We start from the raw sequence: 13,806 nt of genomic DNA on the forward strand, positions 1-13,806 counted from the left end.
AATGTGATATTATGTTACAGAATCACATGCTTATGATTTTGAAATAAAAAAAGAGGCGTTATTTGTGCCAGATCCCTGTATATTCACATCTCAGATGCAGCTAATTTTTTCATGGTTCCATTTCTAGCAGAATAGGTGGAAATGTAAGAGGAATTCAGCTTGAGGGTCTTAGGGATATTTTTCTTACTCCCTTTGATAAATGAGATAAAGTCTCAGCTGCTTCTGACCCTACCCCATTCCTGCTTCTGAACGTCTTCATTAGTTATTATACTAGGATCTGAAGCCTTCTTGCAACTGTGGAAGAAAAGATATTGTATAAAAAGACAGAGAGAAAAACATAGAATCTTGATGATATTGTTAAAAAGTTGCATGAATACTTGGAACAAACTATCTCCAAACTTCTTTTTATGTGACAAAATGTCCTATCTCCCCCACGCTTGTTTAAATTCCTGTTACTTTTATTCACAAGATTTGCTATCAGGTGCACTGTTCTTAGAAACTTTCAAATATTAAAGCTATCTTTGGTTTTTCCAAAATTAAAACTATCTCTGTAAGCTTTTGGCTATTTTGCAGAAAGAGAATTATGATTTCTACCCATTTCTATAAAACTAAAATCTAGTTTATTTTCATGAATCAAGGTCTTACTTGAGAGCCTTACAAATTTTTTATATATGTAGTATATAATAATAATATAACATATACATTAATATATATATTACGGGTAATAATGGGTCACTATTATATAGATAATAGTAAAAATAATATCAAAACATTATCAATATAAAGTGTATTTAAAATACTGTTTCTTCTTTAAAAAATATGGAATGTTTCACTAATTTACCGGTCATTCTTGCACAGGGGCCATACTAATATTCTACGTATCATTCCAATTTTAGTTTATGTGTTGTTGAAGTGAGCACAAAACTGCTGTTTCTTTTTCTTACTAATTTTATATAAAAATAATTAGATATATGCTTCTCTGCTAGCAAAATTGATCAACATGAATATAAGCACAACTTCTTAGAAGCCCCAGGCATATCTTATAATTGCCTTGGTAATATTAAAATACGCAAGAAATCCTAAAATGCTTAATTTACAGCTTATTGATCTAGTGCTTATTCAAATGTTACTAATATATTTTCTTTGCCTGCAGTAATGTATAAGTTGTGTCTTTTTAAAAAGAATAATGCTTTCACAATTCCTGAAATTTCTGCCAGCTGTTTGGATTAGGCTGGGTTCATGTAGTGAAGGAAAGAATGAATTAGAATAATCTAAATGCTTAGTTTAAGCTTCCAGAATATCTTCAGTTAAAATTTAAAAAAACAACTTATATTTGTTTAAAACATTTCTTTTTTTCTTTAAATAAATTTTTATTTTTCAATTACAGTTGACATACAATATAATATTAATTCCAGGTGTACCACTCAGTGATTAGACATTGTATACCTTAGTAAAGTGATCACTGTGATAAATCTAGTACCCATCTGACACCAAATGTTGGGAAATGCCCCATCTGGTTTCAGGGACTGTAGCCTTGCTGACAGGTAGAAGGACCCCAAGGCAGCAGCTAATCAAGGAGGCCTTGGGAAAACAGGCCACTGAGGAGACAAAACCCTTCGCATCACCCTGCTTGGCCCTGTGATGGTTGCTTGTTGATGACAGGAAAGTTTTCTCACGAGGAGGGACGACCTACGCTAGACATTGGCTGGTATGAGCAGCAGACAAGGACTTGGGGGGACACGGAGAAAGGGCAAAAAGGCCCGCACCCCTTGGCCTGGCTTGGACATGGCTGCAGTCCTCATTCTATCTGAAAGAAGTCCCCTTATCTCTTGGTGGCTCTGCCTTACCCACCTGGCTCAGGCTTGAAACAATACAATAGGCAGGTACAGCCCTAAACTGGATCAGGTGGTTTCCAGGGACAATCAGGTCTAGAAGTAAGTTCCTCTAAACATACTTATTCTTCCCTCAAAAGCAATGATAACTGGCTCATACTAGGAAGGAGGTATACATTATTCATACACCCTAACCTGAGGCAGATCTCTTGTGTTCCTCCAATTGTTATCCATGATCTCTGATTGTTTTCTGTAAGCATAGTCTTTTGACATTTATTGATGAGCTTTGCATCCATATCCCTGTGCATATGGTTCTCAATAAAAACCTTTGGACATGGGGATTCGGGGCCTTCTCTCCCCTAGAGGGAAGCGCCATGTCCCCTCCCCTGGCAAAGAGAGAAGTGTTTGTGACGACTCGTGTTCATTTCCCCCATCCGTGATAACCCCGGGTCGGGCTCTGTGGGATCAGAGCCCTGCTCCCTCCTCAGCTGGCTCTGGACAGTGACCCTCAGATCCAGGAGTGCCTGGTATGGCGCTCTCCACAACACGGTGCTCCCTGCAACAACCAAACATAGTTATTACAATATTATTGACTATATTCCCTATGTTGTACTTTACATCCCTGTGATTATTCTGTAACTGTAGTCTGTAGTTAGGTAGGCATGAGCAGAGTAGGAACAATATGCCAGATACAAAGGCGCCCTCAAGAGGAAGAGTCCTAGGTGCCTAGAAAAGGTGCCAAAACTACAAGCTGTTGCACATCCATTCCCTTAAACATTATCACCTGTAAATGACATTTAGGCCTCAGCTGTGTTTCAGCCCCAGGCCAGAGAAGCAGCAAAATCAGACAAAGTAACGCCACAGCTAAAATCAGGATTAGCTGTATTGAATAATAATTCCCTACCTGGGCACCGATCAATCATTGGAGACTAGGACCCTGAAGGGCATGCCTGGAAAGCTGATGAATATTGTATTGAGATCCTCTTCTGAGACGTCCAGATAAAAACCCGTAAAGGCAGGGACCCCAAACATGCTCTTTCTCTTTTTCTTGAGCATGCTACACCTTTCCTTCCTCCTTGATCTTTCAATGTATGTATCTCTCCAAGGGCCCTTCTTTTGCCTCTGCAACTTATTTTCTAAGCCCATTTCTTCTATGGCTCACTTCTACTTCTGTGACTTTCTTTATAAATTTTCTCTTATAGTTTGAATCTTGGCTCTGAATTCTTTCTTAGCCAGAACTCAAGTACCAAGGTTGCTGCACTGAGGTCTAACATCTGGTGCCATTTTGCCACCAACATAACTTCTAATTTGTACTTCTTAATTCTTTCACTTTTTCCATCCATTCACCTAACCCCCCTCCCATCTGACAACCATCAAAATATTCTCTGTACCTATGAGTCTGTTTTTGTTCTGCTTGTCCATTTATTTTGTTTTTTGTTTTGGATTCCACATATTTTCTTTTCAAAAGGTGTCTACATACTACCTCATGAATCTAAGAACAATTTTGTTCAAAATATTAATTTTATTTTGTAGGCAAGGAAATTGGGATTCAGAGATGGTAATTGATAAAACACAGCTAGTTATTAAGTGGTAGATACAGAATTGAATTCAGAGCTTTTAAAAAATTAATTTTGTCCTCACCTGAGGATATTTTTTCATTGCTTTTAGAGAGAGAGGAAGACAGAGAGAGAGAAAGAGAGAGAAAGAGAGAAATATGTATGCAAGAGAGAAGTATAGACTGATGGCAACCCTTATGCGCTCGGGCCAGGGATTGTATACAGCCAGACCTGGATAGGGGATTGGGGGTTGAACCTGCAACCTAAGTGCGTGCCCTAACCAGGAATCGAACCCACGACTTTTTGGTTATGGAATGATGCTTGAACCAAATGAGCCACACTGGCTAGGTGAATTCAAAACTTTTACTCTTAGCCCTGTAATCTTTTGAAGGCAAAAAGAGATTTGTGATGAATTATTTATAATGCTTTCAAGATTTTCTTCTTGTCTTTAATTTTCAGCATTGTTCCTATGATATATCAGTTACTAGGTCCCTTTATATTTATCCAATTGTAACAGTGGGGAATTGTAACTCACCCCACCATTCTTTTAACATTGTTTCTATAAATGCTGACTATGACTAATATGTAGCTTGTAGATAAAAAGTATGCTTGTATAAGCATTCTGGGCACAGCTTCAAAAGACACAGATTTTGACCTTCAATCATCCCAGCTCTGGGATTGAATAAAAATTCCTTTCCTTTATCACAAATCTGGAAAAGTCAGATTTGCTGACTTTTAACCATAAAACTAGGATGACATAAAACCAGGAAGATGCATACTAGACTACTGCTTGACCAGTTTTGAAATTCTTATCCGAATGGACTGTGCTGGTCTACATGTAGAGAACTTTTCGACCTCCCCCCTTGACCTCTTTGTCTTGCTTTCCCTCTCCCTCCTTATAAAAACCTCTGCCTGTGCAGAATTGCTGAGATGGGCTTTGGGACGAGAAACCTGCATCTTCTCAGGTGGCCAGCACTTGAATAAACTTTCCTTTTCACCAGCACTTGTCTCACGAGTTTGGCTTTTGTTGCAGCAGGCAGCTGGACCTGCATTCTGTAGCACTATGTGGAATTTGTTGAGCTTCTAAGAAATGTAGGTTATAATATTCCAATAAATCTGGGGCTTTTTGAGCCATTACTTTTTTGAGTTTTTTTCCCCCTGCTCTGTCCTTTCCTTCTGGTGGTCCCTTTACATATATGTTAGTATTTTTAATGTCGTCTCATTTTTTGGAGGCTTTTTTCTCTTCCTTGGATTGCACAGTTTCAGTTACTATAAATTTCAACTTCATAATTCATATTTGTTTTTTGAAAATAATTCTTTGATCTTTATTGATATTTACTTTTTGATTTAACTTTGTCAGTATACCTTTCCTTTATTTCATTAATCATGGTTTCCTGTATTTCTGGGAACATATTTATGATAATTACTTTTAATTCTTACTCTGATAAATCTGACATGTCTGGTCTCTCTCACAGGCACTTTCTATTTGTTAGTGACTGACTGAATTATTTTGGTGAATTCTATCCCAGCCCCTCACTCCAGCTCTCATCACACACGGTGTTCAGCCTCTGATGTAGGGATGGGTAGGCCAACAGTAACTCTGGAAAGAAAATAGCATTGGGAAGAATTTTTCTTTGGCCACACTCAGATTTTAAACTCTACTAATTGCCAACTAATTGCTATCTGATTTTCAACAATGCCCTGGAGCACAAATTGCTGTACACACTAATCCAATCAAACTCTAGTTTCTTTGAAGGAATAGCTTTTGAGGTCAATTCTTGGTTTTTGTTTTGACCCCTCTCATCTGCCTTATTTCCTGAAATAGGTTCTGAAACCTGACCCACCTATAGTTTATCCTGTTTCTTGAATCTCCTTCCAACTGCTTTTCATTATAAGTAACTGCCACTGTTCTTAAGAGCACCGTTAGGCTTAAACTGCTTCACTCTCTGTTGCAAATGAAGTGAGTTTCTTTGAGAAGAAGTTAGGAGCTTTTAGGTTTTTTCGTCTGTTTCCTGCCTCAGGGAACACCTTGAGCCAGAGCTCAGTAGCTAGGAATGGGGACAGTAATAAGCTTCTCTCTGGGTGACACCCCTGCTCTAGTTGCTGAGCAGTGGGCTTGGGTGGAGCAGAGCCTTGTATCCTCTCTGGACTTCAAATGACAACTTTCGGAGCCAGGATAAGGGTGATTAGTGTTCTAGTATTTTCAGCAGCTCCATGAACAAAGTAGAGCCTCTGTTCCACAGCTGTCCCATCTACGACTGTGTTGCCGTTACTGAACAGCAAGTGGGGTCCTGGTGCCTGCTGCCCTACTCCAAGCGAGATTTCAAAGGGAAAGGTTTGGTGATAAAGGAAAGGAATTTTTATTCAAAAGCTACGCAATTTTGGAATAACAGCCTTCTACAGACATTAGTCATGGAACAGCTTTAATCACTTAAGCCTATCCATTAAGGCTGGTATCTGTAACTCTTTACAGTTTTAATTATTTAAGCCTATCAGCTAAGGCTAAAATGTTTAACACCTGAGTTCTCCTATCATTTACCCCTGGTTAGGTTTTAATGATCTCATTTCTATAGGATTAGTTTACAAACTAAAACGACAAAAGATACAAAAGCTACACAGTTTTGGAAGAATGGCAGGCTTCTGCCTCAGAGCTCATCTCCTCTAGAACACCCGGAGAACAATAAGCCTGCCACCCTCTGCCAGGCCAGCCCAAATCCCCGGGCTGCACCCACGGCACCCAGAGTTTCTTCTCCCATCCAAAATCCATCTAAAATACCATCCTTTGGGAAATGCAGGCGCTGCAGCAAGATGATCCAGGCATCCTCAAGGAAGGAGAGAGCCTGAGAGCTAGTTTCTGCTTTCTTATAATTTTAAATCTTCTGGCCCATACGTCTATGCACTGTGGAGATATTCGGCTTCTCAGCCGATACCGTCCTAGACTGTTTACCACGGCCTCAGGCAACCTCCTTCTGTGACCCCGCCCTACTCCTCCCCAGTGATCTGGTCAGATCTTTTGTATTACCAGGCAAAAGGGGTCCTCCTGCCTGCACACGTCAAAGCCTAACAAGGAATGAACAGGAGCTTGCCACAAAGGAAGTAAGGGTTTATTTTTAAGGAAGTGGCCCACATCCAGGGACAGGTGCTTTAATATTCAAAGATATGGCTTCCAGGGGATGAGTTATATAGCAGAAAAACCATTTATCATGTCAACTAAGAAAGGGTCTTGGTGTGTTCTTTACTGATTGTTTGGCGCTAGGGTTGGGGGTAGTTGATCATCACATCTGGTCCTGATGTCAGCCATGGCATTACTTCATCTGGCTTCACCAGCTTTCTGGATCTGGAGCTGAAACACAACTGAGGCCTAGATGTTATCTGCAGTTTCACAGAAAGTCTGTCTTTGTGGTCACCCTAAGGCTCTGTTCCTAACATTATTTGATGCTGACCAGAACTTCATTGTTCTTAGTGCTTAATGATTAAGGGAGTGCACCTGCAAGGAAGAAGGAGACAGGTGAGTCAGATGCTGGATGAGGCCAGTTTGAATCAAAAAGAAACAATGGAGAAAAGGTCCTATTCAAGAAATGGTTTCTGTGCAGTTACAACTGCACGCCCCAGCACTTAGCTGCAGTAACAGATAGCTGAGGGCAGATGAAAAATGCTAGTATTCTGCTTCCCTATGGAAGAAAAATGCTCTATCTGGGTGCCAGGAATCGAGGGACTTTTGTATTCTCGGCTGCAGTGGTCTGGAGTGGCTCACTGAGTTGGGAGGAGGGAGAGAGGGTTCAAATATGACAAGGTATTTCTTTAACAGATTATTATAGTTGTTTTTGGTTTATATATTTCTTCAGTTTTTGATCACCCTTAGGGCCAAGGGCTTCAAGTGGTAGTATTGTTTTTAGTTTTCCCCAGTTTCACTCAGAAGTGAGCAATGTACTTCTCATACTGTCAGGTGTAAAGTTAATCCTCTTTAGAATAATTTTGATGTTTATGTGTATATAGAGATAAAGTGAGGTTTGAATTACTAATTTGATTAAAAGTTAAAAAACAGCGCTGTAATGAGTCAGTTTTGCTTATAGTTCTGGTATGAATGGTGAAATTTTTTAACTTAGATATATATCTATGCTTTTAGTGCAAGTGAAAATATAATACAGTCTGATTATAAATATAAATATGCAAATCTCAAACTGTTTATGGAAGTTTAAATATCCTGTAATTTTTTTCTTGACAGAGAATGATAACTGTTAGGACAAATCAATTTAGATAAATTATATTATTCTAAAAGACATTAGATTTAAACACTAGTTTTCTTATGTATAAATTTGATATCTTCCTTTCTCTAAACTTCTGTCAATTTTTAATCTTTAATTATGATAACATTACTACAATACTGAAGAGGAATCACCAGAATAAATTATTTTAAGATAAGATTAAGATTTTGGGGAAAATATTTTTGTATAGCTATTAAATGTATTCTGTTAACTGTTCAAAAAAGGCTTTTTTTTACTAAATAAAAGCAACAAAAACTCAGAGTAATTTCTTAAAAATTATCTAAGAGAACAATAGCATCTGATTTTCTTACAATTTTCTAGTTACAAATTTATTTTTATAAATTGGTGTCTGGGTTATATTTTAGACTTGTAACAGCATATTCTAAGCAATTCTGTCATGAGTGAAGGGTAGAAATAATTTTTTCTATGAGGTAGTTATTCTGTTCTTTTCACTTGAAAACCAACTGGAAATATTGTATAAAAATTAATTGTAAAAATAGATAGTAAGAGTATAGACTTTTGTTTATAAAGTCTTTTATTTATATAATCTTACTTAACATTACCAAGTGATATTATTATGACATATTATTTATTTATTTATCTTACATGAGATGCTTTATATCATTCATACAACTATTATGTAACTGGGGAAGTTTTTCTTAAGGAGACAGTATGCCAGGCTCCTGGGGATGGGTTGGGGGGAACATTTTAGAATAATATATTTTTTCCCTAAAAAGAGCTACTAACAAGAAAGGATACACACAAGACCAAATAGTCTAATTATCTAATATTCTAACATTCAGAGAATGAGAATAATAAATAATAATTTACATAAAAATAAAGATTCTCTGCATGTAAGAACATGCACTTTGAAACTGAATGATACACATTGAATTTAAACAGCTATTTTCCTACTTCATTTCTAAACTCATTGTAATATCAAGCCAAAGATACAGCAAGAACCATACATTTATAATATTTAATAAAGTATTTTATTTATTAAATCTCTAATATTAAAGCTTGCACTTTCCTACCAGAAACAATGAACACATTAAGAAAAAGAAAATCCATTTTAAATCTAGTACAAGTACTATATCATCCACACTTTTTGAAACTGTATTATATTAGCAGTTCTGTTTATTTGATAGAATTTTAGGAAAAATGAGACCAAATTTTTTTTGAGAACCTAAAGAGAGAATATTGAGTCTTTATATCAAATCCATGTCTAATGAATTTAATTTATAAATACATTAAAATACTATATAAAAATACATAAATTGAAAAATGTAATTCCAACAAGTACTTAGCGGGTGTCTACTGTGTGTAAGGTACTGGTCTAAAGTGACTTCCTGTGTCAATTGTTGCCCTCAGTCTATATATTTTGGAAATTTTTAGCAACTCCATGCTGTAGTTTGCTCCAATGAAATTTTTTATAACAACTGAACCACCTCCAAATGGTCTTACTCTAGTTAATGAGATGCTAAGTTGCTTTTCAGAGACAACAGAAAAAGACCACAAGTAATGAAGCCTGGAACCAGAGTTTAGTGATCCACTCCTTCCCACACTCCCCTCCACATGGAATCAAAGGAGCAGGACATACCTGAAACTTGAAAACTGGACTCTTTTGGAAGTAAAGGGTCCATTGTCTAGGAGAATTTGGTATTGATGACCCTTTACCATAGATGGCCAAGTTTCAATGTCCTCCAATTAAAACTTGCCTAACAGCACTTATTCATATTCCCTTAAAAGCCCATGGCCTGATCCAACAAGCAATATGGATTTGAGGATTATGCCTCCTATCTTCTAAGTTGACACCTTTTCTATCAACAAAACTTTCCTTAATGCAAGCTCTGATGTTTTGAGTTTTGATGTGTTGGACTTTGGTTTGGTAACATGCTTAGTTAAAGCAATATTTGATCTCTAATCCTAATTTCCTGCTTTGCAACATCTACCTGCACCTCAAGAAAAGTGATCTCCTGGGGTTCAGTTTGCCGACTCTTGGAAGAAAATAATTAATTAAAATGAGTTTTGTTTTGTTTTTGCCACAGGAAAGATAAAATACTGTCTGGGCTGACATATAAATGGTTGTTTCCATGCCCCAGACATTGTTCTATTAGTTTCACGTATTATCTTTTTTAATAAACACACAAGGCCTATGCTGTTGGTCAGGACTCCTCCAGCTTCAGAGGAGATGGGGTTAGATCCAAGATGTCAGAAGAGTAAGTGGAAGCTACATTAAGTTCCTCCAAGGACAAATCTGGAATTACAACTAAAGATGTAGAGAAATCATCCTGAATAATCAACTGAACACTAGCTGAAGAGAAGCCTTATAACCAAGGTCAGGACAGAAGAAACCACTTCACACAAGACTGATAGAAGAGATATGAAAGGGCTGTCTGGGCTCCCACAGGGCAGCTGAAGTTCCAGATGGATATTGCAGTGGCTGGAGGGTTCCCCTAAGAAGTGTGAGGTATAAACCCCAAGCAGGGCTCCCCAGCCTATAACGCTGGAGTTGGAAAGGAACCCAGGTGACACACAGCTGTGAAAAGCAATCAGGGCTTCTGTCCACCAGGAAGAGACTGCTAGAGACACAGAGTAACTTTTAAAGAGCCAATGCATGAAATTTCATTTGCCAGCCACTTACCCTGGGCTCTGGCAAAAGAAGGGCAGAATGGACTAGAGACATGTGAGGAGAGTCTGGGATTGGTGGTTCTGGAGAGAGAGAACTGAAGAAACAGCCATCAGAATCCCTGTGCTGAGTCATTCCTCATACTGCAAAGGCTGTCTTTGTCAGGTAGGAAGCACAGAAGAAACAGGAGGGCATGCACTGGGAAAGGGGGTCACTGTAACAATTTCACTAAGACAAAGAGCTTTTACTAACTGAGAAAGACTTTGTAGCTGTACATTATTCCCAAGATTTAGAAGGGAAGAAAGAAGGGTGTCTCCAGAAGCCAGCTGGGGTATATACCCCCAAACACCAATAGTGGGGGCACTCAGACTAATTGGCTGAGTGCCCATATGTAGCTTTTGCTCAAGTATATAAATAAACTATTTCATTTACATCATACTTGTTTGTCGCTCACTTGAATTCATCTCCGATGGCAAGACAAGAATAGAGGTGGGGAAAGAAGGCCTCTTGACTTAGGTCTCCCTCTCCCCACTGTAACAAAAGCAGCAGAACATTCAAATGAATGTGGAACATTCTGTAGGATATACCATATGTTTGGAGACAAATGAAGTCTCAATAAATTTAAGAAGAATGAAATCATATCAAGCATCTTAACTGACCACAGTTCTATGAAACTAGAAATCAATCAAGAAGAGAATTGAAAAACACACATAGACATGGAAGCTAAAATATGTTATTAAATGCTGGGTCAACAGCAAGATCAAGGAAGAAATCAAAAGATACCTTGGAACAAATGAAAATGAGGACACAACAATCCAAAATCTGTGGGACACTGGGAAAGCAATCCTAAGAGGGAAATTCTATTACAGGCCTATCTCAAAAAACAAGGAAGAGCTCAAATAAACTTTACACTAACTTTACACTTAAAGGACCTTGAAAAAGAACAACAAACTAAGCCCAAAGTGAGTAGATGGAAGGCAATAATAAAGATCAGAACAGAAATAAATGAAATAGAGCATAAAAAACTTACAAAAGATCAATGAATCCAAGAGCTGGTTCTTTGAAAAGATAAACACGATTGGCAAAGTTTAACTGGACTCATCAAGAAAAAAAGAGAGAGGAGCCAAAGAAATAAAATCAGAAATTAAAGAAGAGAAATAAAAACTGACACCAAAGAAATGCAATGGATGGTAAGAAAATACTATGAACAACTACATGATAACAAACCAGACAATCTGAACAAAATGAATAAATTTCTAGAAACATACAGTCTTCCAAAACTAAAACTAAATGCAGAAGTATCAGAGAATCTGAATAGACAGATTACAACTAGTGAAATTGAAGCAGTAATCAAACAACTTCCAACAGACAAAAGCCCTGGACTGAATGGTTTTACAGGTGATTTTTATCAAATATTCTGAGAAGAACTAATACCTCTCCTCAAACTATTTCATAAAATTCATAAGAAGGGAAGCCTCCCAAACTCATTTTAGAAGGCCAGCACTATCTTAATTCCAAAACTAGACAAAAATCTACAAAGAAAGAAAATTATAGACCAATATACCTGATGAACAGAAGTGCTAAAATGCTCAAGAAAATATAAGCAAACTGAATAGAGCAATGCCTGAGAAAGATCATATACCATGATCAAGTCGGATTTATCCCAGGAATTCAAGGTTGGTACAACATTTGCAAAGCAATAAATGTGATTTGCCAGATAAACAAAATGAACGATTAAAAAACACATGATCATATCAATAGATGCAGAAAAGCATTTGATATGATCCAGAAACTATTTATGATAAAATACTCTCAGCAGAGTGGGTATAGACAGCAAATATCTAAACATAATAAAGGCCATATATGACAAACCTGGCATCATGGTCAATGGGCAAAAACTACAAGCATTCTTCTTAAGACTGGGAATAAGAAAAGAATGTCCACTTTTACCTCTCTTATTCAACATATTACTGAAAGTTCTAGCCACAGCAATCAGACAAGAAGAAGAAATAAAAGGCATCTAAATTGGAAAGTAAGAAATAAAACTTTCTTTATTTGCAGATGACGTTACTGTACATAGAGAACCCCAGAGATTCCACTAAGAAACTGCTAGAACTGATAAATGAATTCAGCAAAGTAGCAGGATACAAAATTAATATATAGAAATAACTTGTATTTTTATATGCCAATAATGAACTAACAGAAAGGGAAATTAAGAAAACAATCCCATTCACAATTGCTTCAAAAAGAATAAAATATCTAGGAATAAACTTAATTAATGATGTAAAAGACTTCTACGTGGAAAATTATAAGACACTGAAGAAAGAAATTGAAGAAGATACAAATAAGTGAATGCATATACTATGTTAATAGACAGGAAGAATTAACATCATTAAAATGTCCATACTACCCATTGCAATCTATAGATTCAAGGCAATTTCTATCAAAATTCCACTGATGTATTTCAAAGAACTAGAACAAATATTTCAAAAATTTATATGGAACCACAAAAGGCCCCTCATAGCAACAACAATCCTGTGACAGAACAAATCTGGAGGAATCATATCAAACTATACTATAAGTCCATAGTAATCAAAACAATATGGTACTAGCATAAAAACATACATGTCGATCAATGGAACAGAATAAAGAGCCCAGAAATAAACATACACCTTGAAAGTCAGTTAATATGTGACAGAGGAAGCAAGCACATACAATGGGATAAAGATAGTTTATCCAATAAGTGGTGTTGGGAAAATTGGACAGATATGTGCAGAAAAAATGAAGCTAGACTACCTTCTTTAACCACACAAGAATAAATTCAAAATGGATCAAAGACTTAAACATTAGACCCAAGACCAAAGAAATCCTAGAAGAAAATATAGGCAGCAAAATCTCAGACATTGCTTGTAGCAATTTTTTATTGGATATATGTCCCCTGGAAAGGGAAACAATAGAAAAAAATAAACAAATGGGAATTCATCAAACTAAAAAGGTTTTTCACAGCAAAGGAAACCATCAACAAAATAAAAAGACAAGCCAAAAAGTGGGAGAACATATTAGCAGCTATATCTGATAAGAGTTTATTATCCAAAATTTATCAACAACTTATAAAACTGAATACAAAAACAAAAAACAACAAACCAATTGGCAAGGGACCTGAATGCAGAGGACACATAAAAGGCCAATAGATATATGAAAAGATGCTCAAAGTCACTAATCATCAGAGAAATGCTATTTAAAACCACAAAGAGGTATTATCCCACACCTATCAGAATGGCTATCACCAATAAATCAACAAACAACAAGTGTTGGCAAGGGTGTGAAGAAAGGGGGACCTTTTGCACTGTTGTTGGTGGGAATACAGATTGGTGTAGCCACTGTGCAAAGCAGTGTGGAGATACTTCAAAAATTAAAAATGGATCCACTTTTTGACCCAGTGATGTCATTTCTGGGAATATAGATGAAAGAACCCAAAACAGTAATTCAGAAGAACATAGGCATCCCTATGTTCATTGCAACAT

General features: G+C 36.9%; 1 non-coding gene across 1 annotated transcript; it reads right to left on the bottom strand.

The window, feature by feature from the left end:
- Window positions 1-813: 813 nt before the first annotated feature.
- Window positions 814-920, bottom strand: LOC129073738 (U6 spliceosomal RNA). Its single transcript, XR_008529455.1, has one exon. It is a non-coding gene; the product is annotated as a U6 spliceosomal RNA (small nuclear RNA).
- Between the last annotated feature and the right edge of the window lie 12,886 nt (window positions 921-13,806).

Source organism: Pteronotus mesoamericanus, unplaced genomic scaffold (genome assembly GCF_021234165.1).
Source record: "Pteronotus mesoamericanus isolate MK-2021 breed Mesoamerican mustached bat unplaced genomic scaffold, CSHL_Meso_final contig_42, whole genome shotgun sequence".
NCBI classification, from domain to species: domain Eukaryota; kingdom Metazoa; phylum Chordata; class Mammalia; order Chiroptera; family Mormoopidae; genus Pteronotus; species Pteronotus mesoamericanus.